General features: G+C 41.6%; 1 pseudogene; it reads left to right on the plus strand.

Moving 5' to 3' along the window:
• The window catches only part of LOC149985631 (enolase 4-like), a 52,935-nt pseudogene that overhangs the window by 12,814 nt on the left and 12,197 nt on the right, over nucleotides 1-27,924 (plus strand).

Below are 27,924 nucleotides of genomic sequence, written 5' to 3' on the forward strand. Positions count from 1 at the left end.
CATCAACTTTGTTATCCAAAGACATTAGCGAGTAATATCGAGTGGCTCTCCTCCGCCGGTGATGATTTGGGTCGGCCTCTGGATTAAGTTTGATTGCCCTGGGGAGAGTGAACAAAGGATCTGCTCCATGGAAGTTGGTCGTAATGATGGTAGTTCTGGTGAGTTATCACTGCTAGTCATTTAGACAGGTTACCTTGGAGCTTTTGGTAACAAGGACAATGGTGGTCTGCTTGAAACATGTAGGTATTATACATTGGGTCAGGGAGAGGTTGAAAATGTCAGTGAATACACTGAGTACGCGTCCTGGTAGTCCATCTGGCCCTGTGGCCTTGTGAATGTTAACCATCCAGGGTAGGAGAAGAGCTACACTGAGGAGTGATGCAGCACAAGTTTCCGATGAAGTCAGCCAGAGCAGAGCCAGACGCCAAAGCAGCACATACATCACAGAGGCCGAATGGCGAATCTTCTTTCCCCCCTTTCAAGCCGGGAAAGGTGGAGTCATTTGAGAGACGAAGAACTACCCCCTAGTCAAAAAAAGATCAAACATTTTCCTCCACTATTGTCTCATTGAGAGGGATCCAAATATATTTAGTTACTGTGGCAACTGGTGAAAAAAAAGAGAGAAAAGAACCTTGACAGGTCACTTCAGCATCCTAGCCAGTGGTGCACAAATTATCAGCTCCTTGCCCCATCTAGTGGTCACTTTACTATGTGACTTTTTCACAGTCAAACCAGAGAGGAAGTGGCAAAGGGAGTGGATTTACGCCGCCCAAAATCTTTCCGCCTGAGAAAATACCTTTTTTGTATGGAGCTCTATGAGAGTGTCGAATTATGTGAGGTTTATTTAAACAAATATACGTTTCTTATTGCTTAGGCTGTTAAAAATGTACTGATATAAGTGGAGGCACGTGGCATTCCGTCAACTTTGAGAAAAATGACTTAGTTGTGCCTGTTGTTCACACGCGTATTTGCCCTCTCATTGGTTAGAATGGTCCCACCTGAGCTCCCGCCTGCCTTTCATGTATTTCCATTGTTAGAGTGGTCATTCAACTATCTTGTCAATATATAATTATTGGTCAAACTAGCACAATGATGGTAGTCAGTCAATTATGTTAGTACTACATGTTGGTTCAGAGGACCGATAATTGCACATGCGGTAGGGCTGGCTGTATTCTTTTGGGGGACCTAAGTGAGATTTGCGGCAAAACATTTTAGTTTCCCCCCTCTTGATGGTGGAGAGAAACATTTTAGTTTTTAAGTTAATTTCCTGCTATTATTTCTTTTTTGCCAAGGGGCGTAGAGAAAATGTTGCCATTTCAAAGCACGTTTTCTGCTATTTTGCCATGGGGCAGAGAGAAAACATTGCAATTTTACAGCTAATTCTACCCATTTTCCCATGGGGAGGAGAGACATTTTTGTAGTTTTAAAGCTAATTTCCTGCAATTCTAAACATTTTGTAATGATATACCAGGTTAATATAATATCTGAGTGAAAATTACTAACAAAACCAATGGGGGCCTCCTGGAGGTCAGGGCCCCTTCGCACATGCCCTGTGTTCCCGGTTGTTATTCAGCCATGATTACTACAAGTTTAGATAGCTGGCTAGACTACCTACAAATCTATTTTTTTTTAGCTGACATGGCTAATTGATTGACTGTCAGTGACTGACATAACAGCAGAGAAACTGCTGATGCACAACAAAATGTGTTCTACTATTCTTACTCTCAATAGTAAGTTGATACCCCGACTGCGTTCTTAAAAATAAAAGCGACCGCTTATGTGGCTTATGCCTGGAACCTGCCCTGACATGAGGTAAGCAAACAATGTGGTGTAGTTCCTTATTTTCTAATTCAAATGCATTATTTCAGTTATCTGCCTGGTTAAGTGCAAACACTATACAACAGTCCCACGTTATTGCATCAGGAGTCATCTGTTTACTCACATTGTGTGAATGTGTACTCAGCAATATGACATCATCATGCACAGCAAGGCAACTCCCTGCCATAGATACAATGGGCTTGTTCGACATTGCAGCCGACAGTGCAGGCGACATCCAACTGACTGATCTACAAATCACCTTGCATCACAAATAACGACTTAATACTATCTTTTGATCAGTCAGTTTACAATTTACCCATGATGCATCACAGTTTTGATGCACTCAAACACAGTCACTACCTTCAAATTAAAAACTGCCAAGACCTCCACTATTGGTTCTTCCTCAAGCATCCAAACTACAATATAATAAACACACATAACACCCCCACCTTTGTCCAATAATTCTAACAGAAAAATAGTTTAAACCATTACCATACCAGAAAAGAGACAACATAGTTTAAGAATTTTCTAAAAGTTTGGATGTTATTTGTAATTTATTTTCCAAGGCAAGCAATACCCATAGGACCAAACAAACCTGGGCTTAAATGCATGGAGTATTTAATTATTTGAAAAAACACTTGTCTGTGTGCTGGAGTATTTTCAAATACATGCCAATACTTTCCAAGTATATTTCAAAATACATTCCAATATTCAGCTTCTTGTATTTTCCAAAGAACAAATATCCAATTACTTCAAAATGTATGTGAAAGTAATTGAAATACAATAAATAGTATTTGAACCCAGATCTGGCATGCACAAACAGTACAGGCGTGCAGTGCAATGCAGTTGAGCTTTTCCAAAACCAGGTTAATTATCTTTTTTAAAGGAGAAGAAATGAAAAAACAACATCCATTAATGATGCTAGCACAGGAGCAAACACTGTGATGGGGTTTAAGAGCCTTAAAAGTGTATATTGGTTGTGGGGACAAGGGCCCTTCTCTCCTTTCACAAAGTGCATAAAGGCCTGGATGAATCAGGCAACATTTTATGTTTAGCTGGATTCATGTTCCACCACAAATTATTTTACGAGCATTGTTTCTTGTTGCAGTCTTCCAGCATTATTATTATCAATTTATATCTGCCTAATTGGAAAATGCTTGCAAAATCCTGGAATACAAGTCATATTCAAGGATGGTAAACACAAAATGTCCCTACTAATTATCCAACTGGAAAGAAGGGTTCTATTTCTCAGATTGCAGATGCACTGTATTCATGCCTGCTCTTTGCCATTAGCTTGCCTCTTTGTTTCCATTTAGGTCAATTTACTACTATCTTGAATTGGGATTAGTAAATGTACTATAAATGATAACTGTAAAGGCCAGTGTATTGTATTGTATTACACTATCTATGTGTTGTATGAATAAGAATTGACCCCTCTTTTTGCATCAGACAGTGACAAATGACCAACAAATGCCTTTCAGGGCTGGTACAAATTAATATAAATAAATGCTTTACTGGATCTTTAAAACATCAACAGTAGGCTATAATGATTATGTATACCATTGACAACAACTTTGTTTGGGTAAAATGAAAACAGTCTTATCATATAACATTAATGGGAGAAATAAAGTAGCCTACCATGTCGAAGCACATGGAAACTACAAAATAGCTATAAAAGTTATAGTTTCATGCAGAAACTTTGAAGGCTTTCTAGATAATTGCTTGCATAATGCTCGTGTCACGAGGCACTGATTTGGATGCATGGATCTGAAACCAAACCACAACTTCCCTAGTCCACAAGAGGGGAGTGTCGGTGCAGAAACGGTCAAAACTTTGGGCATCTTTGTCCTCACGCTATGTTCATGGGAGAACGAGCACCTGCAGGAGGGTCAAGAAATTCATGAAACACATTCTCTTACGAGCGTAACATAATAACGACCTGAATTAGCCTACGGAGGGGACGTGTCACTCTTTTCACGGGGTGTCTTCTAATAATTATATCGAACCCAAACCACAAAATGAATTATAAAGTGATCAACTTCGAAAGATCTGATAAGATCAACGTGTAAACTACAAGCACGGCTACTAGCCTATATTCGCCCCCCCCCCCAAAAAAAAACAGTGCGTGGAGAATATCATTAAAATAATCATGTCATTTGTCGCCTACAGTTTTAAAACCAACTCAACAGGTTGAGTGAGATACGGGAATTCAGTGACTATCACAATCAGTAATCACAATCACTCTAAATACAATGTAACACAGGAGAAAGAAGTTGGATTAATTGTTTTGTTTGGTTCCTAATCATTATTTTCTGTTGTAGATAGGCTACAGGCCTTGAATTAGTCTCGCATTTTGAGACAAGGCCTTATATTTAGAAATTAACAAAAATAATGAATAAGATGACTACAGTGCATGTTAAATTATTTAAACAGGCTCTGTCCATTATACCATTGTCACACAGCTTTTGGCATATGTAACCTTTTAGGCTAAATTATGCATAAATAATAAATTAGATTATTTCTATTAATTTATGTACAATTTGCCAATCTTATCTTTAACTATTAATAATGAATAAACACAACTTTTTTGATAAGGCTTATACACATGAACTAGATATGATTGTAAATCTCGTGTTATTTTATATGACTGGCATGATGAGAAGGTTCTCTAAATCTCTAAATCTAAGAGGAAGTATGTGTTCTTCAAAAAGAGGAATTAAATGTGCTCTTCAAAGTTATGTTTTCAGAATAGTAAGCATGCTATTGCCGAAACGAAAAACATGCAAAGAACTTCAATATATGAAACAATAAAGTTGCCCAAAATGTTTTTACAATAATGTAATTAGGCTACTTAGGCCTACTTGCAATATAGACGTATTAGTCAGATAGTTTATGGTGCAATATGTGTTGCATATTGTATGTGTTGATATAGCGATACAAGGTTTTAATTCATGGATATTATGGAACTATGTATTTTTCCAAGTAAACAATGGTGTGTTGGATTTCTATGTATTTTTCAAGCTTGCGTTTTGTGACAAAGGTATTTGGCCTATAATATTTTGACAATTATTTTCCATTTTAAATGCTTAAACGAGATAGATATCGGAAGTAATACAATACTAAAGCCTATCCGTCCGTGTTTAGAGTCTTTTCAACAAGAGAATGCGATTTGGACATAGCCTAAAGCAAATTAAGTTGTAATTTGGGCGCTTTGACACCTGGTGTTATACAATATAGCCTATTATTGCCCATACAATAAGTTAAATCAGACTTGCTCCATATCATCTACCCATGTCTTTTCTCTTCATGTCATCTACTTATGTAAGAACTGATCGATGTCTGCAAGCTACTGTACACACTTATTATAAACATTGTGCAGTGGTTCAAGTGTCGTTTCAGAGTACAATTGTTGTTGGCAAGTATAAAACATGGAGATTGGCGGTTTTGTGTAAAGTACACTCTTAAGACTTGGCTTAATGAGTTCGCTAGGTCTTGTATAAATCACTTTGCTAAGCCCACTGAGACAGGGTTCACGGACAGGTCGGCCATGTATTTGCCTTTATGCAAAGGCACATGGCACACATACACTGCTCTCCTCGGCTACCTGAACACGTCTGAGGATTATATATTGAAATATTTGTCCTTTCTTCCTGCGTCACCTTCTGGAGCTAACGAAAATGCCCAAAACTCTTAACCTTTTCACTCTATGAGTATGCATTTTCCACCGTAGCATAGCTGTCAAACATAATCTAATGGATAGGGGAAGGGGCAAGGACAATAGAAAGGCGAATATCATGTGATAAACAACTAAGTCCGTCAACATTTTATAGTTTACTAGCACATGCGTTTCAGTTACATGGGATCCAAGGCTTTTTCAGGGACTTGAAATAGTTAACCTTTTGGCAATGATAAACATTTTTGTTTAGACTGTTTTAATGGAGTTAGGTGACCATCCTATACAAACGGTTTGATCAGCTGAAGGATTCTGTCAATGTTGTGACAAGTCCCATGTGATGGCATATCAAATCAGTAACAAAGTAGCCAAACAGCCTATTAAATACAAAGTCCTTGAACATATGACAACCTTTTCATTGAGTTTTACCTGTATTTTAAGAGTTGAACTGAAAGAAAACAAATTGGGTTAATGGAGTTAGATTTTTTTTAAACAATTTAACTAGGCAAGTCAGTTAAAAACAAAATCTTATTTACAATTACCAGTAAGACGCTGGGCCAATTGTGGGCCGACCAACCACGGTCGGATGTGATGCAGCCTGGATTCGAACCAGGGACTGCAGTCTCTTACACTGAGATGACCACTGCGCCACTCGGGTGACCATCCTATTAAATAAATGTTTGGTCGGCTAAAGGATTCAATTAACGTTTACTACCCACTTGTTAAAATGTTCTCTTCAGGTAAGATTGCAGAATCAACCTATTTGCTTAGTTAAAATATTGTATTATTTTATTGAATTATCACAAGCAACCATCCAATTTGTGCTGTATTGGACATTTTGCTTAGCACCATTTGTAAATATATAGCTATGCCTATTGTTTTACCGACTTCGAACTAAACTGCCCAGGTCTAGGCTACATGCTCTATATAGGCTACAAATATTATTTCATAATAATCATTCTTTGTCGACAGTAAACGACTTAAACACATATATATAAAGTAATTTACTGTCGACAAAGAATTATTACAAGTTGGAAAGAAATTGAGGAAGATTGTTCCACAATACAGCTTCAAGAATGTAGCATATTATTCTCTGTTAAGAGCAAAACATTAGATTAGATTGGAAAAATATGTTTAAAGACCGTCAATACCCAATTCAGAAAACACCTGGTCAAGTTTGAAAACATGACTATGCGGGTATTTCAGTTAGGGGCAATTAAAGATGACAACCTCTCCTTGGGTGTGAATTTGGCGGCTTAAGGTTGGGAAAAGGCGCACTAATTAGGTAGAAACGCTACTTTTCCATGTGACCTCACCAAGACCCCTGGCAAGCTGTTTAACATTATTAGTTAAACAATTAAAACGTGTGAATGCAAATGAACCACCCATCTTGGGTTGGCCTGAAAATCACAGACGCATAGGCCTATAACATTTGCTATAATTTCTTTGGGGATGAGCTGTAGCCTATAGGGATGACATTAAAATAATAAAATAGCTGTCAAGTAACGTGGCATGTAACTGAACAACAGGTGATCTTCACTGTATAAATATAGACTACACAGTCTTGCTCGCGCCACCCTCTCAACAATATATTGAAAGGCTTTTCCTATAATGCGCATAATTCTCAAGGATTCATAGCCTATATTGGACGATTCGAAAAACAGGTCCTATTCATTTTTCAAGTGGCCTAAGTCACCAAATTCATAATAGGCGCCGCATAATAAAAAACTATCTCAGAAAGACAAGCAAAGGTCTAATGAAATAACCTAGCGCCCTACGTTGAAATGGTGTAGCCTTCGCTTTAGAAGTCTATAGGCACCCCAGCATTGCCCATGCCCCCGAAATTGCCCATGGCTCCAAATGCAGCCACGAATTCAATGTCAAGGAGGGGTTGGGGAGACAGGGCTGGTATTTTTGTGGAAAATCACGATTTCTGCTTCTCAAGTAAGGCTACTTAAAGTGATGGCTTTACTGGTAATGCTGTCATAACCTATTCAATATATATGTGTGTGTTGTGTGTTGTCAGCAATTTTAGCAAACGTATATGCTTGGTCTAAAATGCCACTGATATTTCTTTCACCCCACAGGTAGGTCTATTGCTATTTTCACAGGGAGGCAACAAAGGGAAGTCAAAAATGTGTACCTTTTTTATGTCATCCCATTAGTGTAACCTGTTTATTGAATTCGTTTTGGGACTTGATACATGTTGTGGCACTTGATTTCATGGGACTATTGAGTACCCGGCTACGTGCATGGTTGTGCTTTTTTTTTACCATTTATTTTTATTATACTTTTTGTCTTCTTACAATGGCTGACAAACGGAGTGCTGGGTACTGTTTTCGTGCTGTGCTGTTTGATGAATTGTTATCTATGTCTTTCAATCCGTTTCATTTTTTTCGTGGGGAATTTATGTTCAGTCTCTTGTTTTGGCACGCCTGCATTTATCCAACATGTAACTTCTGACTAAAGAAAACCCACTGGGTACAGATGTCAGTTCAACGTCTAGTTTTATTTATATTTGGTTGAGTTGTCAACTAACATGAATTCAACGTGAAATCAACAAAATATGTCACCATGTCAACGGATTAAGGTTAAAAATTGGGTAAAATAAAAAAAAATATGACTTTTTTCAAATTCAATCAGTTTCCCACAATGTCATCACATATATATTTTGTTGTTGTTGAAATTATGTTAAAACAGTTTTTGCCCAGTGTGAAACCTCCCAGCCATTACTAATAATAGGGATGCCATATTTGTGTCTCTGAAATGCATTTAGAAGTGTTCAGAAACACATTTAGTCCAATTGTAATTTTATTGTTTCCTTTACAATTGAATTACATTTGACATACACCTTGACAACCATATAGATATATAATACCGAAGAAGGAAAAGCACAAGCATCTGTTGTTTCTTATAGTTTGTTATTGGCTGTTGACTGCCACAGCTGAATTGAAATGTATCAGCTAACAAACAAGCAACATTTCACTCCAAAGACAGAGTTGATTTTCTCTTGCTTCAGCTCAAAAAACAGCTGATATGTTTTCAAAATATTTTTTTTAATTGTGATCACATGACTATGCTAATATCTGCGCTCTGATTGGAAGATCCCACAAATTTCCTAACTAGGTGGAACTTCCAATCAAATTTCACCAGATAATAAAACGTTGCTCATTTTCAATGGAAAAGTTGTGGCAACCATTACTGGGAATATTGCTCTGCAGTATAGCCTCAAAACATTGCCTGTGTAAACTCTAAGAAAAGAGGGTTCCTAAAGGGTACTTTGGGAAGGATGATGGTTCTGTGGAACCATACTGACCCAAATAATCATTTGAGCCCTTCAATGGTTCTTTACAGTTCAGAAATGTTTTATTTCTTTATTCACACCTCTTTTTGTGCAATCATAAGTGGGAGTGGGATTCCATTTGATCTAATATCTTGTGTTATGCCATTACATGTTAAAAACATGCTCCGGTACTTTGGCAACTAAGAAGGTGTTTTTTTAACCTTCTGCTTTGGGTTGGAAGTGTCAATGTGTAGTTCATAAATGCAGAATCTATGAGCAGAATTACTGTTTTACCTCAATTAACCACAAAATCCTTAGTTTGAAAGCGACTGTTTTCTTGAAGCTATGCCTCGCCATTTTCCCTACATTTCCCCCCCACGTGGGCCAGCCCCCTAGCAATTCGAGTTCTAGCCAATGAGCTTCAGCCCCATTGCATTTGAGTGACAGCTAGCAAGAAGCCTGCCCAGTGTTATCCAATGAGGTTGCAGGGCGGGCCCAACGGCTCAGTGGACACAGCATATTTGCACATATGTAACCTAGTACGCAATGTTTCACGACCACTTTTGGCTCGTGAATGCTCGTGAATGCTACTTTCAGAACTACTGGCTAATACTTTTTAGTATACAAAAGTACCAGAGAATCCCTTTAAATATGACTATGGCCAGTGACTGTGTGAAAGACACACATATGGCCTTGCATCAATTAAGAACTGTTGACTGAATCAGTGGCACACCTGATTCAAATTGTCAATTAACACAATAACAAAACCCATGGAATTTGTATGGTTCTTCAAAAGTTTATTTGTAGAACCTTTGAGAATGAGGTTCTATAAAGAACCATTAAAAAGGGTTCTATATATAACCAAGGGTTGTACCCAACTTTTTGGTGCTATATTGAACCTTTTTTTAATAGTTATTTATAGAACCTTAGGAAAGGGTTCTTTATTTAACCAGGGAAGTCAGTTAAGAACAAATTCGTATTCACAATGACAGCCTACCCCAGCTAAACCCTAACCCAGCTAAACCCTAACCCAGACAATGCTGGGCCAATTGTGCACCGCCCTACGAGACTCCCAATCACAGCCAGTTGTTGTGATACAGCCTGGAATAGAACCAGCATCTGTAGGGACACCTCTAGCACTGAGATGTAGTGCCTTAAACCACTCTGCCACTCAGGAGCCCAACATTTTATGAGCATGGTTCTTTATAGAACCTTCCAAAAAGGGTTCTATATAGCACCAAAAATGATCCTGCTATCGTTACGAGCCAAAGAACCCTTATTTAGAACTATCATTATTTTTTGTGTGTATAATGGCCATTAAAGCATCCGTTTGGATATTCGGATGTTACACACGAGCGTCCTGTTGGTTCCAAAATGAACCCCTCTTTGAAAAGGGTTCCTGAAAGCATCCTTTTACATCTGCAAAGGTTAAATGAGTATGGGTTCTTCAATGAACCTACAGGTTGATGATCCTTGACCTAAAGTTTCCTTTTTTAACGTTAAATGATCTTAAGGATCCTACAGGAAGCTTTTTAGAGTGATAATGACACATGGTAGATGGAATTTCTATATACCTGAAGGTTAAAGTATTTATGCAGGGGAGGACCGGGACCAGAAATCAGCCCTGGTATTTCTAACACACCGGCTCCTTTTATTCCTTGAGGCACCCACACTGGCCTATTGTTTTCCTTGAGGCCTCCATTCGTAACCAAATAATTATAATTTTTCGCCCCCCAAAAAAGTTAGACAGGCCAACTGGGCTAAAAATGGACCAGCCCATCTAGCATTTGCCCGAAATGCCAGATGGCCAGTTCGCCCCTGTGTTTATGAATATTGAAATCATAAAAAGGCTGTACAATGACTACTTCATGTTATGTCCAGGCGATGGCGGCAGTAACAAGCAACCATACTATTTGTATAAACATTTATTTCTAAAGGAAAGGGAGTTAACGGTTTTGTCTTGAGAACATTGATTGATCATGTATTAACTATTAGGATAATTAGTCTCCCGATACAGTTAACTAAACTATAAAATTACTCTCACTGGACTCACATCAGGGAAAATTACTTTGTGAGATCAATCATTTGTGCTTTCGCTATATAAAACAACCCAATGTGCATGCTCTGTGTGAATGTGATGGAGATGGGCTTGTATTTACATAAACATTTTGTTGTGTCAGTGGCATCTGCACACCCAGCCACAACCTGGATACTAGCCAATGAATGCGCTCGATTTCGTGACGTTGCCGACGCTGGTGCCCTCTCGTTGACTTCCTGTCCTGGAGCAAACTGCCCTTTGAGTGAACCCTGGTTAAGCTTGAGCTGATACACGTGTGGCTGTTCATCCAATGGGGTTTTAGGACTGCTTAGCGTAGGCCACAATATTAATTTGGGTAAAGGGAGGGGTGAACAGTTTGCTGCATAGTTTTTAGGTAGAGGCACATTCTAAGCAACGTTGCTTGTTTGTTTTAATGTTGAAACAATGTAGCCGTGGCCGTATTACAGTTTTTAGCAGATGCCTTGATTTTATGCGCGTATGTTCCCAAATTATGCAGTGCTATATTTGTATTATTTTGCTTTCTTCCACCAATGATTTATGTTGTCTTGAGGGTATATAAAGACATATAAAACATAGGCTTAACTAAAACATATACTTAAATTAGAATTTCAAAGATGCAAATGATTAAACCACCCTCAATCCAACTTGTAGGCTAATATGTTGGTGTATGAATTGAAACATATTTGGACCAAATGCAGCCTATAAATCGAATAAATATATTGCCAATATGTGAATATATTTACAAAAACAGAATTAGGCTGTGGAACAGTAGACCTTTTCTGTAAATGTTTAATTAAAAGAGGATGGAAAATGTTCAACATCTCTTATTTATTCCACTTAGTCATATTTCTTTTCTATACATTTCAACGTACCGAATGTTACTGCAGCGTTTTTTTCCAGCCTTGTCTCATAACATAGTACATGTAAATCCGGGACACTCAAATTAGTATGATACAGTATTTTATGTTTGGTTTGGTTACGTAAGACAGAAGGTTACTTAAGGTCAGGGGGTGGTTGGTTGGTTGGTTGGGCGTCTAACGGGAATCTCTACCAACCCAAAGGTTGTGTGATCGAATCTCATTACAGACAACTTTGCAACTTCAGTACTTACTACTTTGCATGTTAGCTAATCCTAATCTAGCAATTTGGCTAATGTCAGTGAGAACAAATTGGAATTTGGAACATATGAGATTAATTGTAATTCATAACATATCATACGACGAAATGGATGATGGACTTCCAAAAATGAATACATAACATATCATACTAATTGGAGTGTCCCGGATTTCCGTTCATTATGTTATGTCTACCCCTGAGTCCAGGTTGCAGCCTCAGCTTCAGGCAAGTGAGCATTTTAATGTCGAACATGATTATTGTTAGAAGACTAAACGCGACATGGCCACATTGGTGTTAATCTCACCTCTGCCCGCTATTAGACCCTGTGTTGCCGGATTGAACTCTGGCACTCTGCCAACCCTGAATGCCCAGGTGTTATTATTAGATATTGATGTAGTAAATATAAAAATGCAGATTAAACAAACTTACGCATATTGGGGATATTGTAATTGACTGTAAATTCTCTATAAGGTCCAAGATGGGAAAAGTGATTGGCAATTAGAAGAGTATTCCTGAAGTGTGCATATTGCGCTCCTCCTCCAATGCACCCCTATGAAAACAGAATGTAAGAGTCCTGTTCTCACTTACGATAGTGTAATAGTGTTTGTGACTTCAACACAAGACTGGACTGCAACATAATTACGTGCCAGATAGGCTTGTCCATTATCCTCTAACAGGGTTTAAAATAGATGGTCAGAAGTTCACCATGGTATGCCTATATACCCCAAGTGATGACATCTTTTACCAGATCTAATGTGTTATATTCTCTTACATTAATTATCTTACATTCATTTCCACAAACCTCAAACTGTTTCCTTTCAAATGGTATCAAGAATATGCATATCCTTGCTTCAGGTCCTGAGTTACAGGCAGTTAGATTTGGGTATGGCATTTTGAATGGCGAAAATTGAAAAAAGGAGGCAGATCCTTAAAAGGTTTAAGGTCACAAACATTTTAAAAGGAAAGACAAAACGGAATGCTCTCATCCTTACATCATGAAGTGAAACGTATTTCATATGGATATGGCCTCTATGGGAAAGATTCAAATATGAATATACTTTATTCCACAGTGATGGTTAGCCTACAGATAGGCCTAGTTGTTGAAGGCTATTACATTGGCAGCTAAAACAGGTGTATTGATGTCTGCCTCTAGGCCAGTCGTTAGGCATTTACTTTTTATAGAAATATTCATTTGGCTCTGAATTGTAATTAAACAGCCATCAACCTCTGTTTTTAAACTATTCAATTTATTGTTATCAACCATGACTCAAGCCATGCAACCATGAACCTTTGCTGCTATAGGCTAAACAAAATGAGTGTTTGTGGAGAATGAATATTAGCAGCATTCAAATGCCTAACATGGGGGGGGGGGGGGGGGGGGGGGGGGGTTGGAAACCCATAGAAAATGTGACTGTTGTCTATGGATAGTCTAGCTGGATAACCTCAATGAATCACCAGATTGACCCCAGATAATTATGCATACAGCCTTCTCTTCTGACCTGAGTTATTATCTAATAAATATTATAGCCTATTATACATTGGATAATGCAAAGATATTGCCATATTTCTAGACAAACTTAAAGCCAGTTAGTTGTAAGATTCAGGCAAGGTGGGATGCAGTGCAGTCTAAAATAAAGATGTGGAAAGCAGAATGATGTTAAAGATTATTGGACATTATACCGACGTATGCAGGCTATTGCTACAGTAGCCCGATAGCCAAATAGCAGACGTGAGAATGGGAATTCCAAAGCTCATCGATCAATCATCTTGAAATGTTCCTTTGTTGTTATTTTAAATGAGCCTAATACATTAGGGTCTTTGTTGAAACTGTACGTAACACTGAGTTAATGTGTTCAATGGCATAGGCATAGCCTACTCCAACCATGCTTTATCTCCTATCTACAATTTAGTGGAGGTCTGAGTGAAATACCAATGTCAGAAGAAAAAGATGTAGGATTTTTTTATGTGTGGTTATGTTCTGAATAGTCATCCTTTATTCAATCATTTGTCTCCAGCTCTGTGCAAGCGTTTAGTCAAAGTCATTTTCCCAACGATGGGAGCCAATAGGCTACTGTAATATTTAGGGATTTGGTTTCTCTATGGCAGTGATACCTGTCTCAGCTGCATGCCTTATGAACACCGTAGACATTATTTTCTGACCCTTCAAGACATACACTGAGTGTACAAAGCATTAGGAACACCTTCCTAATATTGAGCTGCACCCCCTTTTGCCCTCAGAACAGCCTCAATTCAGCGGGGCATGGATACAAGGTGTTGAAAGAGTTCCACAAGGATGCTGGCCCATGTTGACTCCAATGCTTCCCACAGTTGTGTCAAGTTGGCTGGATGTCCTTTGGGTGGTGGACAATTCTTAATACACACAGGAAACTGTTGAGCATGAAAACCCCAGCAGCCTGGGTGTTCTTGACACACTCAAACCGGTGCGCCTGGCACCTACAACCATATAATTCAAAGGCATTTACATGTTTTGTCTTGCCCATTCACCCTCTGAATGACAATCACACAATCCATGTCTCAATTGTCTCAAGGCTTGAAAATCCTTCTTTAACCTGTCTCCTCCCCTTCATCTACACTGATTGAAGTGGATTTAACAAGTGACATCAGTAAGGGATCATGGATTTCATCTGGATTCACCTGGTCAGTCTGTCATGGAAAGTGCAGGTGTTCCGAACTCAGTGTATAAGCCTCAGCTCTTGCTGCTGTTTCTAATATCAATAATAATAACAATAAATCATGAATGATAGGAAATGTATTTTCTTAAGCTCAAGTAGGCTCTTCTTCTTCTTTGTATTCTTATTATTATTTGTATTCTTATTATGAAATCCATTACATTTTCATTATGATCATATTATACCCCCAAGCCATAGGACTGCTGAACAATTAATCAAATGGCCACCGGACTATTTACATCAACCCCCCCCCCTCCCCATTTGTTTTTTACACTGCTGCTACTCACTGTTTTTTAGCTATGCATAGTCACTTCACCCCTACCTACAAATTATCTCGACTAACCTGTACATTAACTCGGCACCGGTACCCCCTGTACATAGCCTCCTTATTGTTATTTTATTGTGTGACTTTATATTATGTTTCACTTTAGCTTATCTGGTAAATATTTTCTTAACTATTTCTTGAACTGCGCTGTTGGTTAAGGGCTTGTAAGTAAGCATTTCACAGTAAGGTCTACACATGTTGTATTCGGCACATTTGACAAATAAAGATTGATTTGATTGTTCTATTTGGGGGCCAGATGTTTAACTTATAGGCTATTGTTTCATCCATACTATCGGCTGATATTGGCCGATAATTTCACCGATAACCGATATTCAGTAAAGATTTATGAAAGAAAGAGAATCTCATGCTTGTCTCAACACTTCCTCATGATGTGTCATTATTGTCACAATTTAAGAAATTAATATTTGAAGCATTTTCTTGAACAAATCCTTTTTTGATTACAATATATGAGAAATCTGTATGGAAAAATGTAACTTTTTCCTTTCCCTGCTGTAATTTATTGGAAAGTTTTGTCCCCCCCAAAAAATTGAAATCGGTATCGGTCATGCTCTAGTTCAACCACAGTAAAAACATTGGCTGAAAACAATTATTATTTTAACATTTGAACTTTTTCACAGTTGATACTTGATCTTCACTTGTAAAGATTTCCGCAGTTACTAATATCCACTGTTGAGAGGAAATGTTAGATTTTCCTTGAATGCCGCTGAAACAAATAAGCGTTTAAAAGATTTCTCTCCACATTTCCATAGTTCCGGTTAAAGTTTACAATGTAACCAGATATGTTTATAAACTCTCTTGTTACATTGTTTTTCTTTTAAATTCTACTACACTTTATATGAATGGATACATTAGCATAATCTTTTTCTATATGACAAATTACAGGGTAGCCTAGGCCTACTCTGTTGACACTGACAAACGGATCAATTAAAATGATCTTATCTTGAATGCAACCTTCTAATAGGCCTCTAGCCTGGAGGAGAACATTATTGTCCAAATAAAACCTCTCCAGTGGCAATAACCCAATGACAATTTGTTGAGAACTTTATACATAAGAGGAGGGAAAATGTATGGACATTACAGCATAGGACAAAGGCCTCAATGGGATAGAACACCAGCAGTGTTGACTATTGGTTGTTCCAGCCCAACAATAGATGTAGTCTTTATATGACATTAAAACACCAGAATGAATTAAACACAACCAAACAATCAAGAGCCCTGATGAAATAGGTGACCTGAAAAAGTGATATTCTAACATCAAGTGTGCTTTTAATTTGTTTATGGACAGTGGCTTGCGAAAGTATTGATCCCCTGGGTTTTGACTAGGCCATTCCAAGACATTTAAATGTTTCCCCTTAAACCACTCGAGCACTGCTTTAGCAGTATACTTAGGGTCGTTGTCCTGCTGGAAGGTGAACCTCCGTCCCAGTCTCAAATCTCTGGAAGACTGAAACAGGTTTCCCTAAAGAATTTCTCTGTATTTAGCGCCATCCACCATTCCTTCAATTCTGACCAGTTTCCCAGTCCCTACCGATGAAAAACATCCCCACAGCATGATGCTGCCACCACCATGCTTCACTGTGGGGATGTTGTTCTTTGGGTGATGAGAGGTGTTGGGTTTGTGCCAGAAAAAGTGTTTTCCTTGATGGCCAAAAAACTCAATTTTAGTTGCATCTGACCAGAGTACCTTCTTCCATATGTTTGGGGAGTCTCTCACATGCCTTTTGGCGAACACCAAACGTGTTTGCTTATTTTTTTCTTTAAGCAATGGCTTTTTTCTGGCCACTTTTCTGTAAAGCCCAGCTCTGTGGAGCTGGGAGCTTTGCAACTCCTTCAGGGTTATCCTTGGTCTCTTTGTTGCCTCTCTGATTAATGCCCTCCTTGCCTGGTCTGTGCATTTTGGTGGGAGGCCGTCTCTTGGCAGGTTTGTTGTGGTGCCATATTCTTTCCATTTTTAATAATGGATTTAATGGTGCTCCGTGGGAAGTTCAGAGTTTCTGATTTTTTTTTTATAACCCAACCCTGATCTGTACTTCTCCACAACTTTGTCCCTGACCTGTTTGGAGCGCTCCTTGGTCTTCATGGTGTCATTTGCTTGGTGGTGCCCCTTGCTTAGTGGTGTTGCAGACTCTGGGGCTATTCAGAACAGCTGTATATATACTGAGATCATGTGACACTTAGATTGCACACAGGTGGTCTTTAATTAACTAATTATGTGACTTCTGAAGGTAATTGGTTGCACCAGATCTTATTTAGGGGCGTCATAGCAAAGGGCAGTACATTATTTAACAGTGTTGTTAATGATATTGTTAACATACTGCACTTTAATAGGCTTGTTGTATGGGTGAAATGAAAAGTATTTTGTGTGTCATCTCTGATTTTCCCCATTGAATAAATTGATTTCTTATAGCCTAAGTATTATTTTTTCTACTTGGTAGTAGTAGTAGTTGTGTGTATGTTTTAAGCTAAGGATCCCATCTCCTGCATCCAGACATTTCACTACCTAGATTACAATGGTTGGATTTGCACTAAACAATTTCATGTCAGCACAAGGTATGTACAACATCTGATATAATGATTAGCCTCTGTCTACTGGTATTGTTTTTAAATTGGGAACATATACAGTACCAGTCAAAAGTTTGGACCCACCGACTCATTCCAGGGTTTTTCTTTATTTTTGCAATGTTCTACATTGTAGAATAATGTAGAACATATGGAATCATGTAGTAACCAAAAAAGTGTTAAAAACAAATCAAAATATATTTTATATTTGAGATTAAAAGTAGCCACCCGTTGTCTTGATGACAGCTTTGCACACTCTTGGCATTCTCTCTACCAGCTTCATGAGTTAGTCACCTGGAATGCATTTCAATTAACAGGTGTGCCTTGTTAAAAGTTAATTTGTGGAATTTCTTAATGCGTTTGAACCAATCAGTTGTGTTGTGACTAGGTAGGGGTGGTATGCAGAAGATTTTACCCTATTTGGTAAAAGACCATGTCACGGTCGTCCTCCTCTTCGTCTGAAGAGGAGAGGCGAGAAGGATCAGAGGACCAATATGCGGCGTGGTAAGTGTCCATGGTGAATCTTTAATAAAGAAAGACTGAACACTATGCAAAAGAGTAACGAAAACAATAAACCAAATACGACCGTGAAGCTACAAAATGAGACCTGTGCTGACACAAGCCACTAACATAGACAATCACCCACAAACAAACAGTGCAACCCAGGCTACCTAAGTATGATTCTCAATCAGAGACAACTAATGACACCTGCCTCTGATTGAGAACCATACTAGGCCGAAAACATAGAACTGCCCCAAAACATAGAAAAACAAACATAGACTGCCCACCCAACTCACGCCCTGACCATACTACATAAATACAAAACAGAAATAAAGGTCAGAACGTGACAGTACCCCCCCCCAAAGGTGCGGACTCCGGCCGCAAAACCTTGACCTATAGGGGAGGGTCTGGGTGGGCGTCTGTCCGCGGTGGCGGCTCTGGCGCGGGACGCGGACCCCACCTCATCATTGTCTTAGTCCGCCTTATTGTCCGCCTCCGTGGCTTTCTCAGCATGACCACCCCTCTCAATGACCCCACTGGACAGAGGGGCAGCTCGGGACAGAGGGACAGCTGCTCGGGACAGAGAGACAGCTGCTCGGGACAGAGAGACAGCTGCTCGGGACAGAGAGACAGCTGCTCGGGACAGAGAGGCAGCTGCTCGGGACAGAGAGGCAGCTGCTCGGGACAGAGAGGCAGCTGCTCTGGGCAGAGGGGCTCCGGCAGCGGCGCCGGACAGGCGGGGGGCTCCGGCAGCGGCGCCGGGCAGGCGGGGGGCTCCGGCAGCGGCGCCGGACAGGCGGGAGGCTCCGGCAGCGGCGCCGGACAGGCGGGAGGCTCCGGCAGCGGCGCCGGACAGGCGGGAGGCTCCGGCAGCGGCGCCGGACAGGCGGGAGGCTCCGGCAGCGGCGCCGGACAGGCGGGAGGCTCCGGCAGCGGCGCCGGACAGGCGGGAGGCTCCGGCAGAGGCGCCGGACAGGCGGGAGGCTCCGGCAGAGGCGCCGGACAGGCGGGAGGCTCCGGCAGAGGCGCCGGACAGGCGGGAGGCTCCGGCAGAGGCGCCGGACAGGCGGGAGGCTCCGGCAGAGGCGCCGGACAGGCGGGAGGCTCCGGCAGAGGCGCCGGACAGGCGGGAGGCTCCGGCAGAGGCGCCGGACAGGCGGGAGGCTCCGGCAGAGGCGCCGGACAGGCGGGAGACTCCGGCAGCGGCGCCGGACAGACAGGACCACCTGCAGGGAGGAGACAGAGAGACAGCCTGGTGCGTGGGGCTGCCACAGGAACCACCAGGCTGGGAAGACCTTCAGGAGGCTTGGGGTTAAGAGGAGGCACCTGAAAGACCGGGCTGTGGGGGAGCACTGGAGCTCTGGTGCGCAACCTTGGCACCACTTCCCCAGGCTGGATAACCACTCTAGCCCGGACCGTCCAGAGTGCAGGCACAGGTTGAACCGGGCTGTGGGTAAGCACGGGAGATCTAGTGCTTACTACACGCACCTCTCCCTTCGGCTCCATTCCCACATTCGCCCGGCACGAGCGGAGCGCGGGCAGAGGACGCACTGCACCCTCCCAGCGCCCCGGAGACACAGCACGCAGAGCCGGCGCAGGATACCCTGGGCCAAAACTGCGTACCGGCGACCAGACCCGCTGAGCAGGCACCATACGCCCTGGCTCGATGCCCGCACTCGCATGACACTCTCGGGGGGCTGTTCCATAGCTCACCGGGCTATGGGCACATACTGGCGACACCGTGCGCTTAACCGCATAACACGGTGCCTGCCCAGTATCTCGCTGCTTATAATAAGCACGAGGAGTGAGCGCAGGTCTGCTACCTGGCTTAGCTCCACCCCTCGTGTGCCCCCCCCCCCAAAAAATGTTGGGGCTGTCTCTCGTACCTGTCGCACTGCCGTGCTGCCTCCTCATATCGCCGCCGCTCAGCTTTCGCTGCCTCCAGCTCTGCTTTGGGGCGGCGATATTCCCCAGCCTGTGCCCAGGGTCCCTCTCCGTTCAGTATCTCCTCCCATGTCCAGGAGTCCTGTGATACCGGCCGCTGTTGTTGCTGCTGCTGCTGCTGTCGTCGCTGTTTTCTACCACGCCGCTTGGTCCTTGGTTGGTGGGTGATTCTGTCACGGTCGTCCTCCTCTTCGTCTGAAGAGGAGAGGCGAGAAGGATCAGAGGACCAATATGCGGCGTGGTAAGTGTCCATGGTGAATCTTTAATAAAGAAAGACTGAACACTATGCAAAAGAGTAACGAAAACAATAAACCAAATACGACCGTGAAGCTACAAAATGAGACCTGTGCTGACACAAGCCACTAACATAGACAATCACCCACAAACAAACAGTGCAACCCAGGCTACCTAAGTATGATTCTCAATCAGAGACAACTAATGACACCTGCCTCTGATTGAGAACCATACTAGGCCGAAAACATAGAACTGCCCCAAAACATAGAAAAACAAACATAGACTGCCCACCCAACTCATGCCCTGACCATACTACATAAATACAAAACAGAAATAAAGGTCAGAACGTGACAGACCAAGACCATATTATGGCAAGAACAGCTCAAATAAGGAAAGAGAAACAACAGTCCATCATTACTTTAAGGAACTCAGTCCAGCTTTAAACATACTCTTGGGCCTCCCGAGTGGAGCAGTGGTCTAAGGCACTGCATCGCAGTGCTAGCTGTGCCACGAGAGATTCTGGGTTTGAGGCCAGGCTCTGTCGCAGCCGGCCGTGTCCGGGAGACCCATAGGGTGGCGCACAATTGGCCCAGCGTCATCCGGGTTAGGGGAGGGTTTGGCCGGCAGGGATGTCCTTGTCCCATCGTGCACTAGTGACTCCTGTGGCAGCCCGGGCGCAGTGCACGCTGACACGGTCGCCAGGTGTATGGTGTTTCCTCCGAGACATTGGTGTGGCTGGGTTAAGTGGGCATTGTGTCAAGAAGCAGTGGGGCATGGTTGGGTTGTGTTTCGGGGGACGCACTAAGTCCGTACAGGTGTTGCAGCGATGAGACAAGACTGTAACTATCAATTGAATACCACAAAATTGGGGAGAAAAAGGGGTAACATTTTTGTTTAAAAAAAAAAAATCTTGTAGTAGTAGAAAGCACAAGGTACAATTTAGAAATTGGGTAGTGCATCATCAGTTTCTCTTGTCATGCCCTAAAAATAAATACATAATCTGATGACCAAATCATGCCCTTGATTAGGCCTAGTTGAATTAGTAATCCTGTGCTGGGGAAGGGTTTATAAACACTTGCTATTGTGAATTCTGTTGTCTCAAAAAGTTGTTTCAATACTAAAATTATTTCCTCTTATTTAAATATAGGCCTATTCAGTATTCCACTGGTTGTTTTTATTTTTATTGTGGGAAATAAAGGCCTACTATGTACTGTAAAGTGTGGCTGGTTGTTTCTTTCCACTGGGCTAATTTCTATTTTTATTTCATTTTGTAAGCAAATTACTTCTCAAAATTCTCAATACCACCTGTGATAAGCAGACTATTGGGGAAATAAATTAATGAAGGAAAGGGTCAACTATCCCTCCAGGTAGAGGTCCTCTGCATCATAAAAATAGAAAGGTAAGTTCATGCACAAGCTAGCTAGCGAGTTCCTTTTTCCTTGTGCCTCCTCTCCTTGTCGGAAATCGAAGTAGCCTACTCACCTCCCAAATGTTCAGTACAGATACATTTGTGTAGAGGATGGAGTAGATTTGTAATGTACCCTAATTTCAAGCACAATTCCAGGGAAAATTTTGTTCATCTGTCAATTTATGGATATTCAATCAAATGTATTTGTTGCTATGAAGTTGGGGCATTGTTGACAAAAACGTCTGATTAGGTTTTCAATAGAGATCTGAGACATAACAGTATGGCAATGTTTGACATGACATTATAGGGGCTCTTCAGCCATACAGGGAGCTCTAAGAGGCAGCTGGGGAAACAAGCAGGCTAGGAGGGTAGTGATCAGAGGAAAGCCACTGACCCCTGCCCCTTGCCATTTCAGTTGTTCAGTATTTTAGGCTGGGGAAATTAGATGTGACACCATGACTTGAGGGCAGAGGGGCTACCAAAGAAACATAATCATCAACTCTCAGTTTTTTACTGAACAATCGCCTCTACAACACCCGGGCATTAATTTACATCAACACAGCATGTGTAACAGACTGTGCTGATGCCAGCAGTTTTAGATCTGACACAGCAGTCCCTCTCTCACAGTCGGCGTAAGGGACAGTGCACTGGCTTTATCAGCCTTTAGTAGAGTGATGCTCAACGATTATTACCACGCCCATTTGGCAGATACAGTGAGATTGCTGATGGTAATCAGCCATGACAGGGAACAGCGAGGCTAGTGGTTGAACCTAAAGAGAGAGAGAGAGGAAAGTGGATATTAACTCAGATACTCCACCTCCTAACAATGCTGCTGGCTTCAGGTCAGTGAGAGATGGCTGAGTCAGTGATGCCTGCCTCAGTGCTCATCACAGTTTGGGCCTTCTCTAAGATGGCAGAGGGAAGAGCAAATCCAAACAAACCTTTATCTCACTGTCCCGCCTAATAATGTGATTGTTTCACACATTGGGCCATTAGCTCAGTGCAGAGTGTAATGCTTTTGACGTCTGCTGTTTTGTTTGCCTTATTACACTGTAACACCCTGGTTACATTTCTCATTCTTCCCCCCCTGTACCAAAACAATCTCTATTGTTTATTGACCATGTGAATAGACATATGGTAAGCATTTCTTGGTAACAGTGGAGTCTGCTGAGGGAGGACGATACATAATAATGGCTGGAATGGAGTATTTTATACCATTCCACTTATTCTGCTCCAGCCATTACAATGAGCCCGTCCTCCCCAATTAACGTGCCACCAACCTCCTGTGGTTTGTAATGGAGGAGGGACCATAGATTTCTTTTAGACCACAGTGAGGTCTTCAAAGACAATTTCCAGGATACAAGTGGTGTGACCATTATCAACAATGATAAGAGGAGAGAGTCTGGGATGGCTGATTTCCACTTAGTACATGAATCACTGAGTACAATCCTAAAGGGCTCTGATCCTTGTGACCAGAGAGGAATGGACAAAATACGTAGGTACGCATCCTCTCTAAAGTCCTGTGGATAGAAATGTTCGCAAAACAAGTAATTCCAAAACTGAAAGTCAAGCAAGATATTGGTGATTAATGACTATCAGATAGTACAAGTTAAATTCTAGATTTTTTTGCAGACTGCAGAAATCATTACTTTTTAAAGGTATTGTTGGATATGTAACTACTAACTATAAAAAGAAGCATGCCCGAAGACTCCCAGGTCAATGAAATTAAAGCCAAGGTCAGTGATGGATGAATCACAGCAATCATCAAAACAGAATTATACTATAACTAAGGAAATGCACTGATTCAGTGGAGCCTGTGGGTGACCACAAAGTATCTAATGTAAAAATGTAATTAGACAGTTTATCAGGGCTGCAAATATTTAAGAGTATCTGGTTAATTAACTATAGTATTATCTAGTTATTTTATAGAATGCCCGAAAAGACAAAAACAAAATCACTAACAATCCACATGAAGTAGGGAAACAGGTCCGTTGTTTTGATCTACTGTAAATGAAACAGGTTTGTTGTTTTGATGTAGATGAAACAGGTTTGTGGTTTTAATCTAGTGGCAGGGACTGCAGATAAAAAGTAACTTGTTCTAAAACCTAGTGCAATATCAATGATTGATAAATGTTCCCTGGAAATGTTTTGAATTAATAATTTACTTGAATCTCCAGCCAGCAAATCTTTATTTCAAATTCCAGTCGTCTTAGAGGGATATTTTTCAGGTTTGTCTCCCCAAGTTGGTTAACTGTCAGATGGCATAGTGCAAAGTGCCAAGACTTCTATAAATCGGTGTCCCTTCCACGGGACGGCTGAGCTAACATAGGCTAATCGCATTAGCCTGAGGTTGTAAGTATCAAGAACATTTCCCAGGACATAGACATATCTGGTATTGGCAGAAAGCTTAAATTCTTGGTAATCTAACTGCACTGTCCAATTTACAGTAGCTATTACAGTGAAATAGGGGCGGCAGGGTAGCCTAGTGGTTAGAGCGTTGGACTAGTAACTGGAACGTTGCAAGTTCAAACCCCCGAGCTGACAAGGTACAAATCTGTCGTTCTGCCCCTGAACAGGCAGTTCCTAGGCTGTCATTGAAAATAAGAATTTGTTCTTAACTGACTTGCCTGGTAAAATAAAAAAAGAATACCATGCTATTGTGTGAGGAGAGTGCACATAATCTTTTATTATCTTTTACCAGATCTATTATGTTATATTCTCCTACATTCCTTTCACATTTCCACAAACTTCAAAGTGTTGCCTTTCAAATGGTACCAACCATATGCATATCCTTGCTTCAGGGCCTGAGCTACAGGCAGTTAGATTTGGGTATGTTATTTTAGGTGAAAATTGGAAAAAAGGGGCGTATCCTTTATAACAGAGCACACCCATTAGATTATTTGAATGTTATGGCACTTCTCCAAGTGGCAGCATTAGCTGTGATGGTCCCATCATATGATCTCACAGAGTTAAGCGGTGGTGTTGGCATCCCTCTGGAGTCACAAGGGCACTGGGTTAGAGGGAGGTGGGGGGCACTGCTTAGTTTTACCCCTGCCCCCAGCGCAGACTGTGCCAGGATGCCAAAGCCAAGCGTGGTATTGCCCTCTGCTGAACTGCCGTCATCCTCTCATCTAGGCAGATCTGCAATATCTGATGAGATACCCTTGCCTAGACGGGATTGCGTTAGTGACACAAACATGAAAGTCAGCAAACTTTCATCTTGGTTGTTTCTGAAGCAGTCTTGATTTGGTATATATACAGTATATCAATAATGTGCAGTTCAACCAAAGTCCAAGTAACAGTTGAATGTGTCTAGCCTTTTTATTTATCTCATTAGTGTATCACCATGCGGTAAAATGATTAAGCTAGATGGTTAGATGTTTTTATTAATGTCACTACATAGACCTACGGTATTTGCCAAAAATTCTCTGAATATCCACCAATGGGTCTCCTTCATCTGTGCACAGATGTGGTCAAATTAGGTCACTGTGGGGCCTCCCGAGTGGCACAGTGGTCTGATGCACTGCATCACAGTGCTAGCTGTGCCACTAGAGATTCAGGATTCAAATCCAGGCTCTGTCGCAGCCGGCCATGACCGGGAGACCCGTGGGGCAGCGCACAATTGGCCCAGTGTCGTTAGGGGAGGGTTTGGCTGGCAGGGATGTACTTTTCCCATTGCTCACTAGAGCCTTCTGTGGTGGGCCAGGTGCAGTGCATGCTGACACGTTCGCCAGGTGTACGGTGTTTGCTCCGATACATTTGTGGGCATTGTGTCAAGAAGCAGTGTGTCTTGGTTGGGTTGTGTTTCGGAGGACGCACGGCTCTCGACCTTCGTCTCTCCCGAGTCCGTACGGGAGATGCAGCGATGAAACAAGACTGTAACTACCAATTGGATACCACGAAAAAGGGGTAAAACATTATTTATTTTTCACGAACAAAAATTTAGCTCACTGTTAGCTCACTGCTCACAGAATGAGGTCATGCACGCAGGGAAGAAAAACTCTGTGCTTGTCAGTTATATTATATGATTACAATTATATGATTACAGTGCACTGGGTCTTTTTATTGGTCCCTTTGTACCATCCTTACATGAACCAAAAGAGATGGTCTATGAGTGTCCTATTGGTATTGTTCAGAGTGGAAATGTCATTTCATTGAAGTAACAGCAGGGTTGACTTTGCATATAATTTTGGATGGACTGAGGCCTCCTGCCTCCTATTTGTTAAAAACATAAAGACAGTGGATTAGTGGTTCAACATGACAAAAATATTAGCCTACTTGTTTAAAACATATCGACTGAAAAGAAAACCCAGTGATTTGCATTTAAATACCTAGTCAAGTTATTTTATCAAGCAAGTTTTGTTTACTCTGTACCTCCATCTCTATTCTTACTAAGCCCCCCATAAATCTAATAGAAATAGACTAGCATTAGCTATAATTCAGAAAGCATTAGAAATCTTGCTTGTATGACATTGTATGATTTTTCAGGCCTACTCTGTTATGTCGTCAGCAAACTTAATGATGGTGTTGGAGTCGTTCGCGGCCACGCAGTCGTGGGTGAACAGGGAGTACAGGAGGGGACTAAGCATGCATCCCTGATGGGCCCAAGTGTTGAGAGTCAGCGTGGCGGATGTGTTGTTGCCTACTCTCACCACCTAGGTGTGGCCCGTCAGGAAGTCCAGGATCCAGTTGCAGAGGGACTTGTTCAGTCCCAGGGTCTTGAGCATAGTGATGAGCTTGGAAGGCACTATAGTGTTGAACGTTGAGCTGTAGTCAATGAACAGCATTCTCACATAGGTGTTCCTCTTGTCCAGGTGGGAGAGGGCATTGTGGAGTGCAATGGAGATTGCATCATCTGTGGATCTGTTGGGGCGGTATGCAAATTAGAGTGGGTAAAGGGTGTATGGGATGATGGTGTTGATGTGAGCCATTTCAAAGCATTTCAAAGCTACAGATGTGAGTGCTTCTCCATCAGTATCTCTTTGGTCGATATCTGACATTTCGATGTCCAAGTTCTCCTATTATACAATGGCTCATCCAAGGGTAGAAGAAACCATTGTCCTTATCAACCCCATAGTGTCATTCATGCATGCTGACAAGAAGGGTGAAGACAAAGGTAACAACCTCTCCCCTGGGCCAGCCTGACAGATTTCTGACATCACATCACATTACCACTGGATGCTTTCCTTTCAAAACATTAGCTTGTTCTCAATAAAATACCTCAGAGGGACCATGTGTTTTTAGTATGCGTAAAGAGGTTATGTGCAGGTTAAGTGTGCCTCTGAAGTTTACACCTGGGAGACACATTGAGAGGTGTTATTTTAGGTCTTATTTGAATACTCTGCAAGTATTTAGGTCCCAGCTCCACAGAGAATCTCGGTTGAAGCCTCTGGTCGAATGCACTCATGTCTCTGGCTTATTTCCCTAGTGGTCCCCTGAGGTAAACCATATCCTCCTCTTCCCCTCTATCTAGTGACAGATAAAGCCTTGTTGTTACGCCCTGACCTTAGAGATCCCTTTAATTCTCTATTTGGTTAGGTCCGGGTGTGACTAGGTTGGGCAATCTATGTTTTCTATTTCTTTGTTGGCCTGGTATGGTTCCCAATCAGAGGGAGCAGTCTATTGTTGTCTCTGATTGGGGATCATATTTAGGCAGCCTTTTCCCACCTGTTGTTTGTGGGATCTTGTTTTTGTGTAGCTGCCTGTGAGCAGCCCAGAACGTCACGGTTCATTTTTGGTGAGTTTCATATTTATTAAACATGTGGAACTCTAAGTACGTTGCGCCTTGGTCCATTCATTCAACGAGCGTGACACTTGTCTTGTAAGAGTCCCTGTGGGAGGGCTGCCCTCTCAGACAGGCACTTTGGGAAATTGTTCTTCCTCAAGTTGTAACAACATTGAGGTAGATTTAAGTTTGTTTCTGGTATTCCAGGCAAAATAAGCAGGACAGAAGCCCATCCCGCCTCCAGAGCCAGTCCTGCCTAGCAGCATGGCCATTGGTTCAGTGTCCATGGCTGTGGCCAAGATTGGGGCTCTACTGCAAGTACATCACAGTTCTGAGGAACAAACAGGTCAGTGAGCTCCCCTTTGAGCAAGCACACACACACTGACACACACCATGCAGTGTTATGTGATGTAGGTCATTGATCAGGAATGATAGGGTTGATGGCAATGCCAGATACAGTGGGGCAAAAAAGTATTTAGTCAGCCACCAATTGTGCAAGTTCTCCCACTTAAAAAGATCAGAGAGGCCTGTCATTTTCATCATAGGTACACTTCAACTATGACAGACA

Source organism: Oncorhynchus mykiss, chromosome 1 (assembly GCF_057628025.1).
Source record: "Oncorhynchus mykiss isolate SJ-2025 chromosome 1, ASM5762802v1, whole genome shotgun sequence".
Classification (NCBI taxonomy): Eukaryota; Metazoa; Chordata; class Actinopteri; order Salmoniformes; family Salmonidae; genus Oncorhynchus; species Oncorhynchus mykiss.